Here is a 27,303-nt window from a genome sequence, read left to right on the forward strand (position 1 = left end):
TGGAAAGAGGAAGCAGAAAGGCACAGGTGAGGTTTCTCCAGGGAGGCCTTCAGAGACCTGCTTTATCAAAAGGAAAAACCATTACAGCACTTGTGAGTCTTGTGACTTGCAGCACAGAGCAGGACCAATGCTTCAATGGCAGCTCATCTTCCAGGTGAGACCCCTTTTCTGCCTTAACACACCAAGCGAGCTTATTACTCCTATGCCAATGGTGGGAAACTGAAGATAGATTATTCTGGAAGAGACTGGTTACATTAGGGGCATTTACAAGGGGAGCCAGGACCACTGTGAAGGGACATGCTTGCTCAGGGAGGTGACCTGTGGAGTGGCTCTGTGCCCCACAACATCTGCTAGCCTTTGCTCTCATCCTCTACCATGCAGCCAGCCCTAAGTGCTGCCAAACTCCACCTGCGATCTAGGAGCAAGTATAGTTCTGATTCATGCGGGACTGCAGCAGTGACAGCCCGCATCTGCAGGCTGGGACACAGCGGGTGACCATCTCTGAGCTGGGGTTTCCAACTGCCTCCCAGCAGTAGCTGCTGCAGAGAAGGTGCCATGGACACTGTTGCTTCCTCCCCATCTCAGCCTCTTCCTCCAGGCCACCCATGAAGGGGCCAGCTCCAACCCTAGAAGATGGGAAGGTTTACACTTGGTTACTTCTCAGTCCCGAAAGCAGTACAACAAGGTGGGAGGGAGGGAAGAGTCTGGGAGCCTTGATGAAAATATCAAGCCTCGAAAAAAGTAAAAATTCTCAAACTGACAAGGAGCAGCTCAGCCAATTACAGTTTTAATTCCACTTGTTATGCACAATCGGTCAATAAATTCTGCACCAAGCAGCTGCTCTAATTCTTAAGCCCATTAAGCCCTACATCTGATAAGCGGGAGGGAGGGGCTGCCGGGGTGCACATACGGCACTCCTTGAGATATGAAACATTTCCTCTTGTGCATCTGGGTCACCCGCACCCAGCCCCACTCCTAGAGGGTATTTTATGAATCTGGAGAATAAGAATTATATACATATACATGCCAGAGACGCACACAACACATACGGAGAGGATGAATAGGTAACCAAATTAGATGTGCTGAAGGGCTTTGTTAACATTATGATGAAGCAGGAGAGCAGAGCCAGAGGGCTTAGGGCATACCTTGAGTCCCCAGGGGAGTTTGTCCCAAGGAGATGTCAGCTCCCGCACCATCAGACACCTTTGGCACCAACTCCACCATGGTGCAGGTCCAGAGATCAGTACCCACACCAGCCTCCTGCAGTCAGCACTGAGCAAAAAATGGTTTCAGCATGCAGCTGATCAGCTTAGGTCCTCTGTTTTTTTGGCTGAGACGCCCCGTGCCCTGGGAGAATCTCCTTCCATCCTTCCCCAGAAAAGAGCAGCAGAGGTAGCCCATCACCTGAGCCACCCATCTAGCCAAGTGAGTCCCACGCCATGCGTTCATGCAGCCCCCAGCTCTGCCCACTGCAGCTATCCATGGTCAGAGGCCATTTCATAACAGCAGCTCTGCCTGGCAAGGCAGGCGTCATCTGAGGACCCTCCTCATCCTTACTGGTGTCTGTGACCCACAGCCCCCGCTCTGCTAGCTGCCAGAGAACAGAAGGACATGGCCACATCTATCTTCACTTCTTTCCCACTGCCCCAGCCCAAGCTTCAATAAAACCATTATTCAGTTTGGGCTGCAGATTAGGTTTCTGCATCTCCACATCCATGTGCAGCCTTTTGGAGACAGGAAAGCTAACCTGTCCCACCTCCATCCTGGTGAAGCCAGCATCCATTCTCAGCAACACAGGAAAGAGGAGATGGAGGAAACTCCTAACAAGACTGCACATGAGTCCACCACCACCTGGCACACTGGAGAAATCATATCCAAAGATATAGCAATGTTTTTGGAGCAATGGAAAAACCAGGAGACCCATCTCAACCACTGAAACATGGGAGAGTGCATGGAAAGCCTGTAATAGGGGAGTATGGGAAGGGGGAACAGGGAGTATGGGAAAGGGCTGTGCAGCATTGGAATAGGCTGCCCAGGGAAGTGGTTGAGTCACCATCCCAGGAGGTCTTCAAGAAATGTGTAGGTTTAGAAGGTGGTTCAGTGGTGGACTGTGGTATTAGGTTAAAGGGTGGACTAGATGATCTTGGAGGTCTTTTCCAACCTGAGTGATTTTGTGATTCTAAGAATGAAGAAAAACGTGATCGAATGAAGCAAGGAAGAAAGCCACAAAGCAGTGTGCAAGGCAAGCCCAAGGGGGGCTAGATTGGAGGCAGCAGGGGACCAGGAGCTACAACAGCAGCTCCCAGAACAGAGGGGCAGATGGCTTCAGCGGTGGTACCCGACTGACTGCGGAGATAAAAGGCAGAAGAGAAAAAGCAAATTGATTGGGAGTGAAAAAGCATTCGGCAGCCGAAACGATTTTGCTTGTTAATTGGCAGCCAGCTAACACATTAATTACAAAGTTACTGTATGGTCAAGAAAAAAAAATTGGCAGCAGAACAATTTGTATTCCTTCCGAAATCCACTCCTTGCTGAACAGGCCTTGCTTTTGGACCTGCTGCTTTTTCTGCTGTTAACATTCGGCACTTCAAGCACCCGAAGTCTTGGGAATCATCACAAAACAAATGAACGTGACAGTGGCTGCATCCAAGCAAATGAAATGAGCAGCTTCAGCCACAGACTTCCCTCCTCCATATCCTGGATTAAGCCACAGCCATCAAATCCTGACACAAACGCATCTTTCATGAACAAGGGGCTGCTGTGCCAGCTGCATCGCTTCTTGCGCACCCCTGGCTGTAGAAACCGAATGAGAGCTCCTGGGCAGCTTGGATCCTGGCAGGGCTCCAACAGCAATGGGTTTGTTGTACAGCCAGAAACAGACCTGCTAAATCATCTGCTGGCCACTGCAGACCCCAACCCTTGGAAACATCTCCACCTAGCACCCCGTGATAGGAATTGGGACCTCAGTGCTTCCAGAGTTCACACCTTGCTTCTGGGATCCAGACAAGGGGTCTCATTTCTGGCTCTGCTGAGCCCTTACTAATCTCTCAGTAGCTGGAAGGATTAGGTACTGGACACGTGCATTAAGCCACGATTTATTCCTTATTCATATCTTAGATAAAAATATGGGAACAACCAATTCTCCTAAAGCAGCCCTGATCTGTCAGAGTTGCCGTTCTGCAGGAGGGGAAGCAGCGCACAGCTTTGGGCGCTCTGCCAGGCACCTCCGACAGCAGCTCCCTCCCTTTGTCACTAATTAAAGAACGTTTTGCTGCTTTCTTGAACTTTCCAGTTTTTGGAGTCTGGTTTATATGCTATTTTTAGTTAAAATTCCAGTTCTTGCACCTGCTTTCCTACCCCCCTCAAACTTTGGGAAGATGTGATTTTTTTTGAATGCTCAAGAGGAACAAGACTCAAAATGACCACAACTCCTCTGCTCCCCATGCCATTCCCACCCCCAGGAAGGCCATTTGCAGCACCAGCACTGCAGAAAGCTGCCAGGCAGGGCAGAAGCAGCGATGGACCCAATCCTATAGACTTTTTTTTTTTTTTTAATGCCAAACAGCAAAATCCCCAGCTGAGGAACCAATGTTTTAACAGGCCTGCTGGCCTCTCTGCACATACGGTTCTTTTACACTGGGGGACACAAAACAGATTGTTTCTTGAAATAAACTATTTACACAGTGGACCTGTGATTTGCCCTTTCCCTACTGTATGGCTACCAGCCACTGGGGGGAAGGTCTCCTCACCCTGCAGGTGCCTTCTGTCCAGAGCACTGGGGAGTGCAGCAGCAGCAGGGAACAGGCTGCAGCCTGTCAGCAGCTGTCTTTGCACGCCACACACATCCCAAGTGCTCTGCCAAAGCACAGCCTTGCTCCTGGCCATAACAAGGATGAACAAACCAAGAATACCTTTATTTTATAAATACAAGTTATGTGAAAATACATTGAAAATACTTCATTGGGCCAAAAGGTAGCTAGGGCTGGGTAGCAAAAACATAAAATAATCTAAATTCACTTGATTCATAAGTTAAAATATAAAAACGTGGGGTATTGCGCACTGATCTGTAACTGCAAGACACCACAATACTCTGCCACCTCTTTAAACATTTGTATGTTATGGAACGTCTCTGGCATTTAAGTCTAGATCAGAGTTTCTAAACTGTTCAAGTACACCTCTAAGTCTTCACCACTAGACATCAGCATGTGCTAAAAAGGACCACGTAAATTAGCACCAAGCCTATTGCCCCAGGAAATCAGGATTTCTTGATGATTGTTGCCAGTGCAGGCACTAAGTCTACATCAGCCACCGGCCTTGGGAAAGCTGCTCTTCAGCCCATTCCATGCAGTTAATGAGATTCACTGTAATTAGCTCTGTAAGAGATGTGAAACTAATAAATGAAACTAGCCGCTCAGTCAGTAAATAATTATTTTTATGCTTTCTTCCTTTTCATTTTCAGACTGCCAGAGTAAACATCAATTTTATGCTTGAAGTGAAATGTCGCACGCCTGCTCCACTACAGCGTGAGGCTATGCTGCATGGCCAGGCTCACACCCCATCACCAGAGAAAGTCCCAGAGAAATTTACATGTTCCAAGCTCCTCGTGGTGTTTTCAACTCTGCTGAATTTCCTGCCAAACTGCACTGGGCACCTGGGGCTTTAACTGCTCTGGGCCCACACTCTAGCCAGGTACCATGCCCATGCCACACACACACACTTTTTGCATGTTCTCACAGCTCTTGCAAGCTGCATAAGCTCACTAGTAACAGTGCATATCAGCAGGTGCTGTGCCAAGAAAATCAGAAGAGCCCTTGCTAATCAGATTAGCTGCCACCCCTCCACCTCATAGGCAGATACAGATTTTGTTGCCCACCTTGCCAGGTTTGCCAGCTCATTTTTCAGGCAGATGGACACATACTGTACCTAACAGGGGACTGCCAGCCACAACAGAGCAGCAGCTCCTTTTGGGTGCCCACTGGTCCCCATGGCACAAGGCTGCTGTGCCAGGCAGAGCCCTTTGTGACCAGGGCTGTCATAAATTCTTGCTAAAGTTGCACTTCAGAGTTAACTGCCAAAAAATGTCAGTACAGAATTAACAAGTCTCCTGCTGACCAACCACAGTTTTAGCGTAGAAATATCTATATCAGCTCAGGTTACTTGATTTCCTCAGAAAATCCAGTTCCTGGTGGTCAATAGCATTACTCTGAGGGCGCCACCCCCGAGAAGTGAGTAGGTACGTACCATCATGCACCCAGCAACCCGCTGACAGTATCTGCCTGCCAATGAACCGTCTGCAGCAGAGAGCATTTTAATTAAATGGAACCAAGAAACTCTTTTGAAGTTCTGAAGAAAACAGTCAGCAAACAATTGTCGAGGACAGCTCAAATGTATCTGTGCACTCACTGTATAATATTCACGCAGTATTACATTGTTGTTGATTACAACAAATGAAGCTAGAGATCAAAAGGAACAATACTCTGTAATCAAGGATATCTGCATAATAGTTTTCCTGAAGGATGTTTGTGCAGGTGACGAAGGAGTAAAGCATTGTTTCATCAAATGGTAATTTCCCTGTATCTCAAAGAACAAATCCCATTTGCTAGTCAGGGGCATAATTCAATTAAGGGGGAGAATCTTGTGAGATGGAACGAAATCTGTTTGACTGGGATGCTGCAAATCACACTGAGAAGGAACATGGCATTTAGTCCTGACATTATGATTTATTTCCTACTCAGTATCTTGTAATTCCTACAAGATAAACCAAGACTAGAAATTATCATATGTACATGGGGGTTGCGTGTCTGATCCTCTTTTTCTCTTCTCAGCTGTGTGGCTGCACATTTCAACCTTATCTTTTAAGAGGTCAGTAACATGAATGGCAATGTTTTCAGCAGCAAAGCAGGTCTACAAGCCCCACCGCCTAACCCTGACCCCGGCTGGGCTCTCTCTCCATCTCCCTCTTGCCCAGCCCCAGCTCCACACACCCCTTCCTCAAGCAGGGATGGAGGTACCGAAGGAGCACTTTGGGCAGCGAAGGTGCAGACCTGCTACAGGGAAAACCACGGCCGAGGAGCCACCCATCCGCTTCTCCCCTCCCTTGGCGCCGGCCCTGAAGGACCCTTGCCCATCACCCCCGACCACCAGCAGGAATGCAGGGTGTACGTGTGCGCTAATGTCAGGCACTCCAAGTGAATTCATTAGTCCAACTGGTGTGGCTCCTTTCTTCTACTGTTTACTTCACAGCATCAGGGAGAAGCCATGCACAGAATTCCCAGCAACATTCAGTTATGTTTGGAGAGATTTTAACTTAATTGACTATTCTCTCCATAACAATTTGCTTTAAGGACCTTAAGATCTATCCCTTCTTGCCATCAGGAGCATCTCTTTTCCTCCAGACCCTTACTCACACTTCAAATTCCCAAGTACATAGGTAGACAGACTTCTATTCTAGCCCGGCAGCCCACAGAAAGAGTCAATTAAAGTATCTGTAGCACTGTTGTATGGTATTGCAATTCTCTGCAATTGAATCAGAAAGCTGTGTGTCTAAAAATCAGTTTTATTTCGTTTCCTTATTTTATGCAGTTCCCTTCACTCTTTCTCTCTGTAACACGCTCTAATTATCATAAAAGTGTCACCGCACCATGTAAGTCTCCTTTCTCCTTGCCTCAGACCTTCCTGCAGAGCCACATGCCCATACAAACTGCCTGATTTTCAACGCCCTCATGAAACCTATGTTTTGGTAAGAGCACTAAGAAATTTATTAAACACCACTTCCAGGACTACTGGGTGTGCACAGGCAGGCTGGGGATGCTGCGTGGCAGAGCAGCAGGGTGAGGCTGCCCGATACGAACCGGAGGACGAGACGAGAAAGGCAGTGCTCTGCCCTGCATCTCACCCCGCTCCCTGGGGAGCGCTTCCCAGAGCCCAGCAGCATCCCAGCTCCCACTTTGCACCACAGGCGCATGAAGTTGCTTGAAGTTTTAGGCCTGCATGGAAAGATAATCTAAATTCAAGAACAAAAGCATTCATATTTGTCCTTACATGTCAAGGATTACTACTACTGGAAGTGCTTTCTATTATCAGTTTGTCACTTTCTCAGCTCCTTAATCTCCCGCGGCTGCTCAACGCCTTCCTCATGCTTTACTCCCACAGCACTAGACTCATTCCCCCCACCCCTTTCCCATCCATGGAAGCCGAGGCCCGGCAGTGCTGGGGTGCAGTGTTGGTGCCCCCGTCCCCCGCGGCTGTCAGCAATCCCCATGCGTGACCGCCCATCACTTGCCTCTCATGTCCCCGTCACAGCCCACACAAGGCAGGAGGAGCGGTGAAGGCAAGGCACGCTCGCAGCCCTGAAAGAGCGAGGACGGTGGTCCATTCAGATCCCTAACGAGATCATTACCGCTAACTAAATACAAACCTGACCCTGCGACCCCCTGGGAAATTGGGCAGCACCGCGCCAGGCATTCACCAGCCGCCCGCCCGCATCCCCACTCCCTCCACCACCACACATCAAAGGCAGCCCCAGTGCTGCCGTAGCCACTGGCAGCCTGGCCCCACAGGCCCTGTGGGACCACCTTGGAGGGAGACTGGAAGCATGCCCCCACCCCTCCCGCATGGGCCAGAATCCCCCTTAATCCCCCAGACCCACCACTACAGCTCCAAGTGTGAAAGGCAGTGAGGTAATGAGGGGTTACAGGGCTTGGCCCCCACGAGGTTGGGCCTATGATGGAAACGTCCCCAAGTGGTGATGCCCCTCGCAGCAGTGAGCATCGTTCCCCTGCCCCACCATCCTTCCTCTGCCACAGCAGCTCCCACCAAAATCAGCAGCAAGCTGCTCTGAAACCCAAACATCCAAACAAGCATCGCAGCAAGCATTGCAAGAACAAGACTTGCCAAAATTAATTGAAATATCTACAGCCTTTCTGTAACATTTTTGATGGAAATGCAGACAAGAAGCAAGCAAATACAAGCACTGTAGATCAAGCATTCGGTGTTTGTCTTATTCTGATCTCCAAGCATCTTTCCAAAATTAATGTTTCCCCTTTTCATAGAATTTATACCACTTACAAATGACACTGATGGAGTAAGGCAAAAAGCCTTGCACAGCTAGTTTTAAGGCACCCCGAGTCTTTTGGGAACCTGGGCACCGGTGTCACACGCATTGACAGCTGGTGACAACCAAGTGCTGTCATATTACTCAGCACTGCAACAGAAACAAGCGTTATTTGCCCATCAGCACCTGTAAGCCATCGTCAGTAGTGACTGTGACCCAGGGAAGTGACAGGCGACATGTAACACATGACTTGGGAAGATGAAGTCACCATCGAGCATCGTTATCTCATTGTGAAAGAAAGCAGCTCAGTTTTTAAACCTTCAGCCGTGAAATTCAGTGCTATCTTCTGGCTTACGCAAGGAAACCTTGCTGCGACTATTATCTGAGAGCAAACTGATTCTGTAGTTTGCAAAATTAATAGTATTTAGCCTGCCAGTTTCCGTAGTAACCAGTACAACAATCCATCCCTTCCTGCCCACGACAAGGTCTCTCAAGCATTTCACACAGTACTTATCCATTTTCTTGCTCTCACCTCACTCTCACCTTTACTTTCCGCACAGAAAGCAACACAATCCACCGCTACTAAAGACTAGGCTGAGAGTCAGATTAAAATTATCCTTGTTTGCCCTGACCTCTTTTCTCTGCAGGTGAGAGTGTCCCCATTCAGCAGCTAAATGAAGCAGAAATGATGGAGTGTTTGTTTTCCCTGACTTTTCCTCAGCTTGCCAGTAAATTTACAGCCACGAATATGAAGTGTTAATTTAATGTTCCCACTGAGCATCTCATTGTCAACAAAGGCTTCAAACCGTAAGAGAGGAAAAGGTTAGCTCATGCAGAAAATGACCCTTATGGTTTGATTGTCTTCTGGTCCAGACTAGCAGCAAGCAAAAAGCTAAGGGCTTTGACTTCCAGCTTAATGCATTTGATGGCAATAAATGGAACCTCTCTACCTCCATGTGGAGAAAGAATCACCTGTAATGCTCACTTATGTGTCCGCACAGGCAATCTCCACACAACCAAAAGGGAAGCAGGCCCCCATTTTCACTCTGACAACTAATTTGACAGAACCGAAAAGTTAAACCCTTCATTATCCCAAACTTAAACAGAAGGGACTTGCTCTCCGAAGATTACGACAAGACATTAATGGTGGCATGAACCATGAAATTGCTTTCTTCACCTAGTGCTTCAGTACTTCGAGGCCTCAGAGATGGCGATGCGCTAATATTTTCTTCCAGCAAGGAGTTGTACAAGAAAAAAAATTAAGACTTAAGTAATCAAAAGCCTTTTTGGACTGTTTCTTGTGGCAGCATAAATATGCAGAAGGCTTTATTCTCACCACATTTAATTCCTTTAACCTGTGTCTGGTTAAAGGGGCTTAAAATGTGCTGTAAGAAACATTTACTAAACAGTAATCCAGAGACCAAACAGAGCATGAGCAAGGGGGCCACCATATGCATTTTACTAAAATAACCTTTTGATATCTTTAGAAAAAAATTAAACCCTGCTGGTGCTGTGGAATACTATGCAAAAAGAAAAAAACACCCTCACTACGCAAAACAAACCAACCAACCACAACCACCCTCAAATACCAGATTTTTTTCCCCTGGCAGCTAAAACTAGGCTTCGAAGCAAGATGGATATATACATACGGAGTAGGGCTATTCAATAAGAAGACAAGGTAATTTAGCAGTTTTTGTACCCTTGCAGTACCCACTAATTAAATTAGCGATTTCACAGGCTGCTTGCATTCATTTTGAACATGACCACACTGGTGTTTTTTAAAAAATTTAAAAATTAAAATATTTCTGATATATCAAAGCCATCCATTGTATTAAATTAACTGGTCATTTACTGCTCATTATGAACTCGTGCATCCTGCATTACCATGAGAAGTAATGTGCCATGATGCTTTCTGCCAAGCCAGAACGTAAGGCACTGTGAATATGCATGCTGCAACATCTCAGATTTATTCCTCAGGACTTTCAGGGTGTTTGATGTGCCAGGCACTTTAATGCACGTTAAAGTGTCCAACAACGCATTGCAGTTGACTGAACCAGAAAAGCCTGAAAGCAAATCAGAGCATACAGGAACCAAACCGTCTGCTTTTGTTCTCCCTGTTCATACAGTGCTTCCATTCACTCAGCAGTGAAGCTCCCCTCCTATTAATGTTAGATATGGATGGGCTGAACCAAAACACCAAGGCATTGCAGGGTCTAGGTGCAAAAACAAAACCAAAGGGGAAGGGACAGGAGCAACAACCAAATGGGATCCAGACAAATCCTCCAGGACCAGAGCAGATAAACTTGAAAATCAGCATAGCCATGGGCTGCTCTCTGAAATTGTATTTATTAAAGCCAACTTTACAGCATTTGTAGTTTTAGTAATGGAATAAACAAAAAGCCTCTACGAGTGGGTACAAGTGAAAACCCAAACCTCCCAACCCCACCCCGAAACTTAAATCCATAGAAACATTTTTCTATAAACATAGACCATGGGTAAATTTTGAGACTTCTTAATTTGTTTTATAGCAATTCAAATGGCTTTCATTTTGACTTCCATATATACTTGAACATAAATAAGCTAAGTAGAAGAAAATTGAAAAAAAGGCAGCATTCCTGGTACTTCTTACTTGTGCTGAGGCAAACATTTCAGAGCTCAGAGCTGAAGCACTGGGATCTCACAAAGGACCTAAATTTGGAAAATAGGTTTTAGGGAAAAACCCAGCAGGCTAGGCAGCTGCTGTCCCCTTACTTGAACCCCTCACACTGACTACAATATACATTCCTCTTTGCATACATCCCTCGGGAGGACTGGGCTTTTCTGCATCTTGCACAGCTCCAACCGCTTCCATGCTGCAGGAGCAATGCACAACATGAGCCCTGGGAAAGCACAGCTGGTTAGAAACACGTGAAGTTGACGGGTCTCACAGGGACATCAAAACATTCACAAACAGTAGTAGAAATTAAATTCAAATTCAAAAATCCCTTTAATTATATCTCCTTCAATAACACACAGATACAGAATTAGGCATATTTAATCTGTCCCCTTTTCTTTTTTGTTATTATTTATAAGCACCTCTAAGAAACATAGGCACATGTTTGAAGGAGATGATTTCTTTTAGTTAAAAACGTATTATTCAGTGTGCTGAGACAGATTTAGAAACACCATGCTACAGTTCACTAACATACACAAAAACATCCTGTCTTTGGTAATCATTTGCTGGTCACATTGTCAGTTAACAGTAGTCATTTTGAAAGCAGCAATTCATTCTCTACAGTTCTTTCCTAACACACTTTTCAGCCTGCAATTTAGATGATAGGAAAATTACAACCTTGGTGCACTATATTATGTGATATAAATGTTATTGCAATTAAGCCAATGAGGAAAAATCCCAGAAAACACAAAGATGTTTAGTTCATATTTTCTCCTTATTCTTCCTCCCCAACCCAAGCAGCTGTCAAAGGACAGAAAAGAAATGTGTTTCCATTAGTAAAAGATGGCTGGTATGGGAGCAGGGAGCAGCAGCAGGGCTGGAAGCAAACTGGATGTGTCCAGAGAGCAGACCCAAACAGCAGTCACCACACAAGAGGGGCAGGGGACGTGTTTGTGTCTCTGGGTTTATGCAAACTTTGCTAGTTCAGGTTGGAAAAGCATAATCTGTGTGTGAAAAGTGTAACTTAGTATTCCTCTCACTTCCTGCTGGTACATGCCATTTCAGGTTATGCCCTAATACACCATTTCTCAAATACTACCCTTTTTACTTCCTTCCCCTCCCTCCCACCCTATTCCATACAGCATGCTTCATTCCTGTTTGCAAAACACAGGATTCTCCTAGAAAGACAGGTAATCATGGAGCTAATGGTGTCACACAGACCTGCTAGTTGCATTCCCTCAGATACGTCCTTTGGCTGACCTGCAGAAACCTTTATATTGACACAACAGAACCCTGTTTCTATAAATATCTGAGGAAAAAGTAACAAGAAGCAGTACACAACTATGTGCATACACTGGTCTAGATTCTTGCAGGCTCAGAGATAGTTACTGATACAAGCAGACAGAGGGATAGAAATGCAGTGAAATGCAACCTCAAAGTGAGCAAATCAGTGATACGCTGAAGAGCAAAGGGAAACAAAGCCCTATGAACTGGCTCCAATAATTCAGATTACACAATATTTAAACATCACTTCACTTACCACAGAGCAAGTCTTTTCACATCTAAGCAGGGCTGGCTTTTTACCTCTAACAGCCCAGAAGGATATGGAGGCAGCCAGGGCATTTTCTTCTTTTAAGCCCCTGTCTGGTCTTGGGAACTATATCTCAACCAATATTTGAGATGACAAGCCTTTCTGAGAAAACCCAGGTGTCAGTCTTCTCTGGAGTGAGCATGTCTTCCAGAGGGCAAAATCAAAACAGCTTTGGATCATTTGTTTCTTTGCACCCTACAGTCAGGCAAATAGGATGCATATTGTTGTACAGTGCCCTCCACATCCAAGTCAATCAACTGTTTTTAACCACTCATGGCCAACATGATGCAAAACAGACCTGCTGATTTTGTTACTTTTTAAATCATGGTAGGTATATGAACAAAACTTTTTATATCTGCTAGGTTAAGTCTAGTATTAAACTAACCTACACGCAGAGAGAGTTTAATTGCCAGTGAGCAAAGTGAGCTGGATTGCACTGAGAGCACAGCTGAGAATGGACAGGATTGGGAGTTATAGCACTTGTCTGAAGAGACCCCTGGTTTGTGCTCAGACACCGATGTCTAATTAGCCCCAGCAGGCTGAAACACCCCAACTGGCATCAGGAGCAAGCATCATGGGAGTCAAGAAAACCGGCATTTTCTTCCAAGCTTCAGCTATTCGGACATTGCACCCAGGGACATAAGGAGCATTACACCCTGAGCTTCACAAAACACAAGCTAAAATAAAGATCCCACTGAAACATTCTTAACAATAAGAATGCGAGCAAAGTGTGACACAAGGTTTGCTTGCAAACAGCTTTTCTTTAAGGGTCTCAGCCTGGCATCAATGTTCAGTTACAGAAGTGTCAGGCACATTAAACTGCTTTTCACTGTTTCTGAAGAGGAAAAGAGTCCTAACATTCATCATTTACTCCAAGGTGCTGTAACCAGGCGGAAACTTGTCTTTTTATACACTGAACTGTGTCCATGAAAACACATTATCTTTAAGCGTGCACTGGAGGAACCAACACACAACATGTACTCCACACTATAGCTCACTTCACATTTCCACTTAAATCAGCTTCTTGCACATCTCAGAAAATTTTGCAGAACAAGAACTTGCCATCATCCGCATCCCAGACAAAGCTAGAGACCTAGATGGGGACAAGCCAAGAACTAGGGCTGAGACCCAGTCTCCACACCAAGTGCTTGCCTAAATCTTAGATTTCTGACAGCTTTTTGCCTCACTATGCACAGTGGGCTTTCACATTCGTCCCCATTTGTTCTTCAGGAGTCAAGCCACATGCCACTGAATGGAGAAGTGTCTGAGGCAGCTGCCTGCCTTGACAGAGGCTGGGCCTCAGCCCAGGACCAGAGGCTGCTCAGGTGGCTTCCAAAGGGCACCGAGCTCATCCCCTCTCAGCCTGACTGCAAGCCTGGCCTGCACCTGAGCAAAATGCCATCTCCTCAGCACTGAGCATGCCCCAGCACTTCAATATCCTAAGCACCTCTGCCTTCCCAGCACCAAAGAAACAAGGCAAAGCAATTTCTTCCTGTTTTTTCTTCTTTTGGGCTCCCAGGCCCACATATTGGAGGTTGGGTACAACTGCTGGCCTCTTTGGGCTTCCCTGAGCTTCCAAAAGGCTGACAGCTGCAGAGACCGCTGCCACAGGTCACTCAGGATGGTGCTCAGGAGCCCCCACGGCAGATCCCCCTATGAGAGCCACTGAGGAGATGGAGAAAGCCTTTCCTAGGAGCTGGAAGAGGCAGCTCTGCTCACCAGCACTGTGGTGAGCTTTCCACAAGCACATGCCATACTGCTCATGCCTGGATTGCTCCCGAGCCCCTCAAAAGTGCTTTTCTGCCATGTGCCCACGCAGCGGAGGAAAATCAGACACTTTGCAGGGCGGCCATCAGCGCTGCTGCAACACCCCGCGCTGTGGCCATGCATCCGTAATGGCTTTCTCAAATGTGTTGCCATGCTCAGCTGATTAGTTGTGGGCGATCTGAAATGTCAGACTATTAGCCTTGACAACTACTGCCAAGGTTACTATCAGCCGAAAATATCTTTTTAATAATGCAACTGTTTGTAAGTGGAAAAGATGATGCTTAAAATACAAAGCTGTAATAAACATGAGTTACTGAAACAAAACAGAAAAAGGCTTTTGTTTTTAGTCACCCTTTCCAAGGCATGTCCTGCCTCTTTCCTGAAGAGATCATATCCTTGCAAGGACATTTGCAATGCTACAATTAGGAAACAGTAGATACATTAAAGACAACAGAAAGCCTCCTACTAGAGGTGTCCTGCCATCACTAACACATAGATAGCTACGTACCTATGCCATGGCAGAGCAGTAGCCCCTGCTCCAACATCCCCCTCACTCCTGCAGAGGGGACAGGGGCTCATCACAGCGCTGCAGCCACACAGCAAGGAAAAGAGGAACCCACCCTGCCTTGGGGCAGGATGGGCAGCAGGAGAAACCAGCTCTTCCTCAAGTGCATTGTTATCCAAGATGTTTCTTCTGAAACAGTTATTTACAGGATAGGTATGTCTCCTGCCACCATTAGTGATTAACAGACAATTTGAAAATATTCACAGCCAAAGCAACTAATAAAGTTGCATTTAGCTACTGTTATGCATGACCTTTATGATTTCTTGGAAAGCCATTAATTTGAAAAATAGTTTTATATTTCATGCCAGTGCCACAGCAGGGAATAATTGCCACATTTCAAGCTCTGAGCAAGACACTGATACAGGAAAAAATTAAACAAGGATAAGAGCAAGAAACTGTTAATGATAAAAAATATTTTACTGCAGGTTCAACAACAAAGTCTGGAGGAGATAAGTCTGTGTACCAACATTATGTAAGAAAGTGATTATTCAGCCATTCATGGGAACAGAGGTATTGATTCAAGTAACAAAGAACACTATATAAACTGCAGTGGTTTTGCTCTTTCAGCCTGGGAAAATTGATTTTCTTAAATTTTCCCTTGAACCTGCAGTAGGGTTTAATCTGAACCTAAAGGAGCCTTTTAAGAACTCCTATAAATTAGAAATATATCTTTTTATTTTGCACATTTTTGGTTCCTGCTGTTAGAGCAGAAACTAGAGAAATGTTGGAGGAAAAGGTGGGAAGAAGTGATAATCACAGTTCCTGGTCATTTGTATACAGTGTATATTTGTTTACATACATTAAAAATAACCTTTAAATGTTGAACATAAGTGAAGCAAAATCCAAGACAGTCAATACTACAAGACTTAATGATCAAAATTTGGCAGGAAAAAAGCTAGAAGCTGTAAGAGTACAGTAGATAAGTTGCTAATCGTGAATGAACTGTAAGCAAATGCAAGATGAAGAACAGCCAGCAAGCCATCTTCTCATCCTCCAAGCGTATTTTGCTTCAAAACAGGCAGGGAGGTGAGAGCACCTGGAACAGCAGGAAAGGACTTTAAAAAAACACAACATATTGTTACAAGTTTAAATAAAGCAGCATTGATAACAGAGGTGTTGCACCAAGCAGCAGTCCTGCTGGATGAGCAACAGAATGCTTCAGAGACCAGAATCAACTTCAGCAGTCTTTGATACGAGGCCTCAGCCAGAGCACCTGATCAGGACGAGACCTGGTCTGTACACAGGTTGAGTACTGTGTACAGGTTGGGATACCACAATATAAGATCCTATCAAGCAGCATCCAAAGGAGGGCTACACAGATGTCCAAGGGTCCAGAGGGCAAGACATACCAGGAGCAGCTGAGGTCCCTTGGCTTGTTCAGCCCAGAGCAGAGCAGGCCGAGGGGAGGCCTCATGGCAGCCTGCAGCTCCCTCACGAGGGGAGCAGAGGGGCAGGCGCTGAGCTCTGCTCTCTGGGGACAGCACAGAGCTGGGACAGGGGAGGGTCAGGCTGGGTGTTAGGGAAAGGTTCTTCATCCAGAGGTGGTCAGGCACTGGGACAGGCTCCCCAGGGCAGCAGGCACGGCACTGAGCTGCTGGAGTTCAAGAATCATTAGGACAACATTCCCAGACACAGGGTTTGCTTTCGGGGTGGTTCTGTGCAGAGCCCACCAGCATGTCCTGTTGGAGCTGTGACCAAACTACCTTGTCCCAAGCCCGGTCCCACAGCTGCTGGTGCAGGACCCAGGGCAGCCAGCAGTACGCTCAGACCCAGGCTGTGACAGCCCATGCCTCTGTGGGACTGCTGGAAAACAGCATGCAGGCTGGGACACGCAGCACCACCACATGTTTACATCACTGTTTTCCCTAAGTAAGGCAGCAAATGACCCTTTATTCAAACAACAACTCCTGATGCAAAAAAAAAAAAAACAACAACAAAAAAAAAAACAAATCGCCACCGTCAGAAGATCTGTGGGAGCATAGATGGATGATTTGTTATTTAAGCAGCAACCAGCCCTCTGTGCTATGCAAACAAAACCCGCGCTCTGTGTTCTTGCAAGCCTCCTGCTGACTTTGCAACTCATTTTGTTAGTAAGGAGAACACACTGGGCTGACATCAATGAGACCAGAGATGTTTGTTCATAACTTTGTAACAAACATTGATCAATTGATTTTTGCCTGTGTGAGGAGGGAAGAGCCCACAAACACCACAAAACACATATGGAGACATTTTTAATGGCACAAAGGGCAATTAGGCACCCAACCTTACAGTGAAATTAGGTACCTTACAGTCCTCTGTGCTTTTAAAAGTCTTCCCCTTTTGCTCAATGGAAACAAAGTTTACTGACAAGCTTCCAGAGGAGAAAAAAAATTGGTTGCAACCAAAAGAATGGTTAGCAGACCTTCAAAGAGCATTTCGGAATACAGAAGAATAAGAGACAGGTAGACGCTGCTTTCAAAATGAAGGAAAGCCCATCCCTCATGAACTGTCTTTTGTAGCATATTAAAGTAAAAATGTCAAAGTACAACAAAACTAATTAGCTATCAAACATAATTAAGTTCTCTGCAAATACTGAAACGTGCATATTTACTTACACAAATACATCTCCCAAGCACCAACACCCGTTCCCTTAGCTGTTAGCACCGCAGCAGTGTTGTCAGGTCTGCTCAGCACCAAATGAAGCCAAATGAAGGAAAACTGCCCCTCTTGGGATTTCTTCCTGCTATACACGATTTAAGGCTACAAGTCAACACCACATGCGTAAATAGAAGTGTTCTTAGACCTGTTTCTATCCAGCAAAATACATAAATGTTTCAAGCATTAAGCACAAGCTTACATCCAGATAGCTTCAAATGGGACAAAAGTGCATCCATAAGAGACAGCTTGTTTAGCCCAGGGCTTGGAAGAGGAAAGCAACTGAGAAAAGATAAAGGCACAGAGCTCATCCCCTAATTCAAGGGGCTTAAGCCACTGCCAGCCAGGGTGCCAAGCCTGCACAGCATGAGCCAACTCACACCCAGTACCACCACGCATCAAATTGGAAGATTCAGCAGAGCCCCTATCAGTAGAAAGATTATTTCTACATCACATTGCTTCTGCCCAGGTCCTGATTTTGCTCCACACCATTTCAGTGGGCTTGCATCATCTCTTATCTGAACAGATCCATTTTCTCATGATGTGGAACCACTTAAGAAAAAGTGTATGCACTTCGCATGCAGCTAGATGGCAGTCCAGCACAGAGATCCCTCAGCCATCTCACCCAGTGAGAGGGAATATTAGCCCACATCCACTACTTGGTATAGACAGGCCCTTCAGTGTGTAAGGCAAGTTGCCTACCTGAGAAGTCCAGTATTTCTGCTGACTCCCAACTGTTAATATCATGGCTCTGGTCAAAGGGAGCAATAACAGCTAAATGGAGAAGGTGGACCTCATCTTCCAAAGTTTACTCTTGCAGCCCAGTTAATAGTTCATAATATTTACTTGGCAAATATTTTTTGTGACCTTGTGTTTCCTTTGAAAAGCATACTCTGAGGTTGCACTGAAACAGATGAGACCTACCCATTAATTGGTCTCCCGTGCATGGAACCGCTAGTGGATTGATTTCAGCACCATCATACTGCTCCCCACACACAGCAAATCACATGGTGAAGGTACTGTGCTCATGCTGAATCCCTCCTGGAACCAGGTGACATTTAGCTGCTCTGTAAGCCCAAGCTAGTGAGCATTTCAATCTCTCACACCACATCTGAGGTCTTGCAAAAACTAAACTCACACAGCAGCCTTTCCTTCAGCCATTGCTAGCCATGTTCCTCGCTCCCTTAAATGTATTTTCACAAAAATAGCAGAATTCCTTAGCTTTGGGACTTCAGCTCTGCCCATTTTCCTTGGAACTGGCTGGGGGGAGGATGGAGAGGTGGCAGCATTAGCTGCAAGCAGAGCAGGATTTTAAAGTCCTTGATAAAATGTGCTCTGATATTTGCACAATTAATTATTTAAAAATCTTTTATTTGTATAAGAACCAGCATAGCTAAAAGCTTCTGGACGGAGCTGACAAAAGAAGACATGAACATTTCAGAGAAGCTAGGTAAGCATCAGGTTCTTGGCTCCAGCGGACCAACACATCCAAAGTACTGACACAAGGTCTATACTGGTTTGCACAAGGCAAGGATGCAGTCAATGAAGTACTAAGCAATATCATTCATCATAAGATTAGGATCTCTGGGAGTCCTATGTATGCATTTACTCCAGACCTCCTTGCTTCACAGAGGCAGCACAGTTCATACGGTCATCCGGCCCCCACCCAGCCCTGCTCCTTTAACAGGAGTACAATATGCATTCTCCCCTTTTGCTATTTACTCAAAAGTACAGATGTTGACATAACAAAGAGCTAAAGACAGAAAAAAAGGGGGGGGGAATACTGTTGCAGCACAGACACTAAGGGCTCTATTCTTTAGAAAAGTGCCACTGACTTTCCCACCCAGCTCCGCAATTCATTTCAAAATCATCTGGGCTGTTAAAGCCTGTTTTACTATCCTGCAGGATACAGATGAATGTAAGTGAACATCATCTTCACTGTTTGTTTCTGTGCTGAACTGAACCCTTGTAAATCCACAGAAAAACAACCCAGTTGTCTAAAATCAAGTGGGTAAATCTCATGAATGCATTGGGTAGCATGCAACTTTGCCTCCTGTTGACCTGTTCCTACCAAGGAGCTGTGCTGAGCAGAGTCTTTTACTAACACTGTCTTAAGAGACAGATTTAAAAGGCAGACTTTTCACAGCAAAAATGTAAATTCTTTTGCAGGGACACTGCTATGCTTTTTTGAAGCTCTCCAACCACATGCAAAAGAGCTCAAACAGCAAAAGAAAATAGGCATTTTTAAAAATATAGCCAGAAAAACTGGGAAAGGAAAGATAAGAGCAGGGGCTAGCCTGGGATTCAGCAGGATGGTCTCAGTTGCCTGTTCTGCTGCCATGGGCCCAGCACTGCAGCAGCATGCCCTGGTCCTGCTCACATCTTGCCTCATGCTGCCAGATCTCCACAGGGCAGGTGTCTGGGGAATCAAGACTTGAGAATCCAGAGATGCTTTGTGAGTGGTTACTTGTGGATTCATGGTGGCCTTACATGCCTTTTTGGAAGGAGGTGGCAGTGGTGCAGCTGCAAGTCCCCAGCATGATGTCTGCAGGACCTTCACAGGTTGGGAACCCCCACAGAAGGCAGATAGTGCTGGATGGCCAAAGAGATGCTATCAAGGCTTTACAAAAACCATGCTTCTGTGCTGCACTGAGGCATTTGGTCCTGCTCTACACGCAGCCAGGGTGTATTACTGCCTTCACACTCTGCTTGTCTCCTGCTACTTAATGATGCATGCAGCAACTCTGACATGAAGTCCATTTGGTAAAGCACCAGGTCCTCACCAGGTTCAGAGCAATGACATGCTCCCATGCTCTCCTCAGCCAGCTGGCTGTTTGGAAGCCTTACACTGGTATTTTGGGGATAGCTGGTCTGCAAACAAGCTAGAAAAGGGATTGTTTTTTTAAACTGTTCCTTTTTGATCTTCTAATGTGAAGTTTAGATCTGTCACAACTGGTGGGAAAAGATAATGCGTGGAACCATGCCCAGAAAGTCCCAAAGCTGAGCTCCCTCCAGCACTCAGCCGCGATGCCACCTGCTGTTGGAGAGCAGAAGGTACAGCCAGCTTCCCGACAGGGCTCCTCCAGGCAGAGCTCGGGAGACAGCGAGCACGAAGCCCCCGGTTCAGCAAACAGTAACTCACTGCACTTGTTCTGCCAGATTAACACCCCCCCCCTTGCACCAGACCGAATCACATCCCACCAACATACCTTAGTGCCTCAGCTTGCACCTCAAGAAGCATGTATGCAACAGTTAAATCCTGCTGATTTTACTATCACTGCTGCAGGGGGATGAGCTGACTCCCAAAAAGAAAGCAGGAAGAAAAGTATGTGCCTTCCCTCAGGGATGGGTACAAAACAGGGCCGAGTACAAAACAGGCCTGCTTTGAAGGACCTGGCAACAGGGACATTGTGCATCATATTTCCTTAAGAAAAAACATTCCTATGAGGAAGATGATCACTGAGCTTTGATCTCAGAATTCCCTGCAGTTCATATACATCTTCCACATGCCAAAGCAGGGTAGGTTTTGCTCTTTTTCTCAGTCCTGCATCAAGACACAGAGGTCTGACCCCTCACCTCAGAGGCACACTGACAGGGAAACCAGGTTTCCTCAAACAAGCCCAAGCACTGTTTTGCCCATCCCTTCTCAGCATCCCACTCGATGGGTGCAGAAGTCAGAGCCAGGCACAGGCTGCTCCTGCAGCCCAGGATAACCCAGAGAAAGGGAGGGATGGGAAAGGTGTCAGTGGGTCAAGAAGGTGCTCAGCATCCCCACGCTTGGAGCATGGTCGGGTGCACCAGGACAGATCACCAGGCAGGGGACTGGTGACAAGAAAACATGTTCCCCAGTACTCACTGGGGAGCATCTGAACTTAAAGGAAAGAAAAAACATTTACTGCAGATATCCACTAGCATGAAACAAAGCAGTCAGTACAGAGATATTTGCCATTACATATACTCTTAGTTAAAATCCTTTTAAAGTGGAAAAGATGCTTGAAATCCTACCCCAGCTCCTGTAACACAGGAGTTCTGTTAGATCTGGAGGCTGAGTAATTCCATCTTTGAGTGCTGTGGCTCCCAGGCAGATCTGGGTGGCTTTATTTGCTTGTGCACATTGCCACCTTGTGGTTTTCCTCCAAGTTCCTAGAACAGGCCCCCAAATGCAGAGACAGCCAGAGCACATGTGAAGTTGTTTGGAAATATTTCCATTTGCTTGATCGCCAGCTGCAGAAATAAAGGGCTAGGAAGCACCGCGTATTTATGTGGTGCCTTCAGAGATAGCTCTATCAGCATTAAACGCTATAGAAATTTTTCCTGGTGCCAGTTTGTATCATCTAACATTCTGTCAGTAAAAGAAATCAAGGAACTAAAGAATTTTGTACATGGCATTATGAAAGAATCAACAGCACTTTCTACATTTCTCCTGATTCTTTTCTAATAACTGTTTAAGTTAAACAGGTATGTTCGCTGCATAATTATTTGTTTGCAGATGAGGTCAATACTAGTTTACAGAGTACAGACAGCCATGCAATTCCTCTGTAGCTACACAGTAATTATTGTGCTATTATAGAGTAATTAAATATTCAAATGAACATTAAAACCAGGATTCTGTATGGAGCTGCCAGCAACTGTAGCACAGAAAACCAAACAGTAATTCAAATTACAGCGTACTGCAGTGGTACGGACTAAAGCAGGCAATTAAGAGTCTTTTACACTACAAACAAAATTTGAAGCCTTTCTAGCTGCACAAGTGACTGAGCAGAGATCTGATTTTGCAGGCTCTCCACATGAGCTAACCATTTCCCATGTTCTCTGCCCTAGGGAGATGAGGTCCTGCTGGGAGCACAGGAGCAGGCAGAAGCTGCCCCTGCAGCATGGAATAGCCGAGGCAGACACAGGAGGCAGAAGCCTGAAGGCTGGACTGGACCAAGGAGCACTCAAGTAAGGTCACCCAGGTCCATAGCAAAAGCTGAAGGATTGTTTTTATAACTGGCAAAAAAAAAATAACAGCTGTTACTCCATTCCCTCCCCAGAGCTCTGCTTCCCAAGACAGACCCTTGCACTGATATACAGCTAAAAATATTTTAAAACAAAGTGCATGCTCTTGTTTTTTTACTGGAAAATCTCACCAAAAAAAAAGGAAAATATTTAGCTGGGGCTTCTTAAATCTTGAAGGTCTCTTATTCAGTTTTTAAAAATGAAATACTCTAAGTGGTTGAAAGCTTTCCTTTTGAAAAAACAACAAAAGTGAAAAATTACTTTTTCAGTTAAACCCAATACTTTTCGGTATCTGAGAAGTTAATATGTTTATTCACTCCATGATAAAGTTAATCACTGAACACCATTAAATGCAGTCTCAATAGCACACGAAAACCTACTCTGTTTATTTCACCTAGTTCACTCTTAAAAGTAGCAGAATTTCCAAGTCCCCTCTATAATACCAGAATTTAGCAGAATATACCTGTTTTGATATTTTAACTTTGAATAAATTACGGAACAAATTTTTTTTTTTTTTTTGCTTTTGGCAAGATGCTCCTGTTGATACTACATAAACAAAGTAGTCTGTCTTTGTCCATTTTCAGAGAGGTTATTTTGTTTTAAAGAGACACATCTAAGTGTTAGTACACTGGTGTCCAACAACCAGGCTAGCTGCTGTGAGGCACAAACACAAAGTACTTGGTTGCATGTTGAAGTCAAACTGTCACAGACAACACTTAAACACATGCTGAAGTGAGACCTCAGGACAGTGTACACATCAGATATAAGAACAGCACCTGACCAAACTCATAACAGAACTTTTTTTTTTCAAACTTCCTCATACCATATTTTTATATATATATATTTTGATGCTGCAGTGAGGACCCACAGTAAGCAAATGGCTCAGTGTTGAAGAGCAGCCTGAATACTAGGGCTCCTGCCAAGCTCTGCAAATATGCATAAATGTAACATGCACATTTCAATTTGTCCTGTACCTGGGCAACATCAGGCTGCAGGAAGTGAGGTCAGATTTCATGGAACCCATTGCTGCTGATGGATGAAGCCTGAACACTCCCAACTCATTCCTAGAGATTTTCTGGCACCCAGTTCCCAGATTTCAAGAAATTGCTGCAATCAGTGCAATTTCCCGATACCATGTGATGGAGCCATTTTAAGGGCTTGAAACTAGAGGTAGAGTGGGAATTTTCATGTACTTAAGTAGCAGTTTTTGCTTGGCTTAATTTATTTTACAAGAAACCTAAGAACTCTGTGCTGGATGTTTACCTCTAACTACAACACAGCCTACATCTGTCCTGTGGTCTGTCATCAGGAATCTGATTCCTCCAGGGCAATTAAGATACCTTAGTAGACTTGTGGTCATCAGATCCTACAACAGCTCTAAAATCTACCAGTGAGCTTTTTGCTTAGTCAGAAGCCAGGAGGCACAGCATCTCAGAGCCAGAGCACCACATGAGCTGAGTAAACCCACAGCAGCAGGTTAATTTACACACAGAAAGCCATCCTGTGTGAGCTCCCATACCCTCATCAATACCACCAGTGCTCTGAAATGCGCCCAGCCCAGAGGCACTCATTCATTCTGTTCCTCAGCCACAAATTTATCATCCAGAGGCCCTTAAATCATCTTTCTGCCATGGCAATACTTACTGGCATTGTAACACCAACCTTCAGAGAGCTTAGTCCTGGGATTAAATGTAATAGTCCCCCAAAAAATCAGATGGGCTCCACATGCAGACTGCTGCATCTGTTTGCCACTCCATCTTTGCAGCTCATCCTAGAACATAAGCAGCAAAGATGTAACCATTTGGCTGAAATAATATTCCTGGTTCATGATGCAAGTGAAAGTCATGAACAGATGGCAATTCCTGTGTTGTATTTATGCAAAGATCCTCTTAAGTAGAGAGGTGTGTTTAAGAATGATCTATCCTTTCGGGCAAACTTCTCCAGCATAGCTTGAAAGCTTATGAAAGAGCAAGCTTCAATGGGAAAAAGGGAAATCCACTAAGGGGATGAGGAGCAAGCAGGAAGAGAGGGTTTGTGCTGGAGTCTGGTAACACAGGAACTGCATTTGAGAAGTATATGCAGAACTGTATCCTCATGAGATTGCACTGCACCTTGGGATAGACAAGCTTCCACAAGGATATGAGATAAATATGAGATAAAACTTATTTTTACTCCCAGATTGCAAAGCAAGAGTCACCCAGCTCAGTGGGACCTACACCTTCAACATCCTTTTGTAAGGAGAGCGATGCTTTGCAATACGGTGTTAAGGGATCTCTGCCCTGTCATGCCTATCAAAAGAACTATCTACCCCCAAAATAGCAGCCCACTTAATTTAGTCAGCAACTTTAACTGCAAAAGCATTTCTGTTACGTCTTGGCTTCTTACGCTGACACGACTTTCACATTAGTCCAAGAAGATGCACAGAAAACCTAACGTGACTGGCAGTTTGCATTATTTGTGGCAAAAGCATTTTCTGTAACTACTCACTCCTGTAGTACTTTTCCAGCCATAGACTTAAGCATTTCATGAAGACAAATGTCATCAAGCCAAAGGTTAATGATTTAGGACTGGAACCAAAATACAGCCATTCTCATTTCTTTGCTCAGTTTCCTCCAGCAGGCACTTCGCACAGGCTTGAGCCTGTGCCCACCCAGGCCAGAGCAAAGCTCTGCCTCCGTGTCCAGGGAAATTGGACCAGGTCCCACATCCTCAATGTAAGGGGACAGATCAATGGAAGTTCTGACTTATACCACCTGAGAACCCAGCAATTAACTGTTCTTTACAAGTTTTCCCTTTCCAACCATATGCTGCTATTACCAAAAGACATGCAACCAACCATTTAAACCATGCAAAGAAAAATGCCTGCATATTTACAGGGGGAAAAACCCTCCTGGTGACCAAGAGGAATAAACAGATTTTGACCATGGACAGATTACCTCTAACATGCATACCAAGACTTTATTGACCCTGAATTCCCTTACTTGGGATACATACAAAGAATACACTGTGGAGCTGCACAGTTTTAGAAGCATAATTTTATTACCTTGAATGTATACATTTGTTAAGGTAGCAACGATAATCACAGCTACTAGTATCCTTTCCTTGCTCTGCCCTCTCACTTAGCAACCAGTCTGAGTGCTGCCAGCATTATTCTCAGCTTGCCAAGGAAACTATTTCTGCTTCTTGAATTTCATTTCCTAGCAGAGTTTAATTTATACTTTGTTGTTTTATGGTTGTCATGAAAACCTAGATCCTCCTTCCTCTGCCCATTAATTACCAGGTATACTGAAATTCCTTCCTCCCATGCAGCAGATACCAGCACCAGATGCTGAGGGGCTGGGGCACTGCCTCCAACCCTGTGATTATGTTCACATTCTGCAAGGACTACTTACCAGCATACACAAAAAATTCTCCTGCCAGATTTTGTTCCTAGGCATCTTGAAAGACACTTCCCAGCAGAAGAATTTTTGGCTTGGTACCTTTTTTTTTTTGTTTACTTTGTTTTACCTTTGCACTTAAGGCAGATCAACACCCAGGAAGTCAAAATGCCCTGCAGAGGGAGCAGGTTCACCACCTCTGCCAAGGTAACCATCTCCTTAAACAAGAATTATACAGACTTCCTAAGTCAGGGCTTCTAGTATCCTTTTTCAGCATTACTAGCTGACAGCATACCTGTAGGTGCACCCCAGCACCCAGAATTAGGAAATAACTTTCTCATACTGCTAAAGTTTCCCAGAAGATTGGTTAGATAATCCTGGAAACAAGTGCATCAGGGCAAAGGAGTCTGGGGAGCTCAGGCTGCTTCATTTGGATCCCCACAAGAAAGGGGCAAACTCCAAGACAGGTAATTGTTTTATCAATACCCCAGAAAGAGCTCATGGTGTATTGCTTCCAGACCAAGACAAGGACATGCCAGTAGCACCACTGCTCATGCCAAGTGGGTGCCAAAGGGATTTGTACCTTTCCAGCTGCCAGAAGAGAAGAAAAACACCATCATAACATGAGCTCAGACCTGTTGGCACAAGCTACAGGCCAGCCTTCAGCCAGAGCTCTGCAGATAGGAACAGCTCACAGGGGGGGACACAAATGCATACATTCAGGAACCACTTTTAAGCACTAACACAGCTCTTCCTCAGAAGGGCTCCTAGAAAGCTTTGACCACCTCCTCTAGCCAGACTGGACTTCTCTACTGTTCTGGGGTGCTTCAGGACCCTTTAAAGCATATCTCCTTCCCAGTCTCCCCCGCCAGCACCCACCACAATGGAGGTTTTGCTCACGTGAAGCCTAGGGTGCAAGCACAGTCCCCACATCCCACCAAGGTTTGTGACTTTGCCAGGCCAGGGCTGTCTGCAGGAGCAGAGAGCAACCACAGCAGCCACCCCTGAGCCCAGCCCCCAGTCCCCAAACAGAGCTAGGGAGGTTTTGCTCACGTGAAGCCTAGGGTGCAAGCACAGTCCCCACATCCCACCAAGGTTTGTGACTTTGCCAGGCCAGGGCTGTCTGCAGGAGCAGAGAGCAACCACAGCAGCCACCCCTGAGCCCAGCCCCCAGTCCCCAAACAGAGCTAGGGCCCACCTCTACCCAAGGCTGTAGGTGAGGTTTAGGGTATAAGCAGCAGGTACAGCTATAAGACAAGGATCAAGAGGCTACCTTTAGCACATGTCTCAGCTACATTCAGAAAGAAGAGTGAGAACACCAGAAGAGCTACCACAACACAGCCCAAACCAAGAGCTGGGGGCCTGGCCCTGGGCCTAAATGGAGCCACGAGGCCCACGAGGGCCCCAGCTGGCACTGATCAGCACAGTTGAGGCTCATCATTGCCTCTCACGCTATGCTTTAAAAGCCTCTGCCTCCTCCCCTGCTTAGCATAAAAAGCAGGTGAATCTGGTGTAGTGGAGGAGGGAAATAAGGCCTCCCCTAGCATGCAGTTTTTCCTATATTAGGCATAGCTAAGAAGCGTGTGCTAATAATTTGTCAAGTACTAGACTGTTATTATGGGTAAGAATTGTGCTTTTTCTCTAGAAAATTGTTTAAAACTGAAG

At 45.5% G+C, this 27,303-nt stretch overlaps 1 long non-coding RNA gene across 4 annotated transcripts; it reads right to left on the reverse strand.

Annotated features, from left to right (window-relative positions):
* LOC308191487 lies at positions 1 to 27,050 on the reverse strand. 4 transcript variants are annotated; one of them, XR_013948041.1, is made up of 4 exons: positions 26,912 to 27,050; positions 23,924 to 24,032; positions 1,146 to 1,272; positions 1 to 626 (listed from the first exon to the last, which is right to left on the reverse strand). It is a non-coding gene; the product is annotated as an uncharacterized lncRNA (long non-coding RNA). The 4 variants fall into 4 exon arrangements; XR_013948042.1 differs by lacking the exons at positions 1 to 626; positions 1,146 to 1,272 and adding an exon at positions 14,872 to 15,665 and having other exon boundaries at positions 23,906 to 24,032; positions 26,912 to 27,049; XR_013948043.1 differs by lacking the exons at positions 1 to 626; positions 1,146 to 1,272 and adding an exon at positions 14,872 to 15,665 and having other exon boundaries at positions 26,912 to 27,048.
* Between the last annotated feature and the right edge of the window lie 253 nt (positions 27,051 to 27,303).

The sequence above is a fragment of the Anser brachyrhynchus genome (assembly GCF_964034855.1).
Source record: "Anser brachyrhynchus genome assembly, chromosome: 3".
NCBI classification, from domain to species: domain Eukaryota; kingdom Metazoa; phylum Chordata; class Aves; order Anseriformes; family Anatidae; genus Anser; species Anser brachyrhynchus.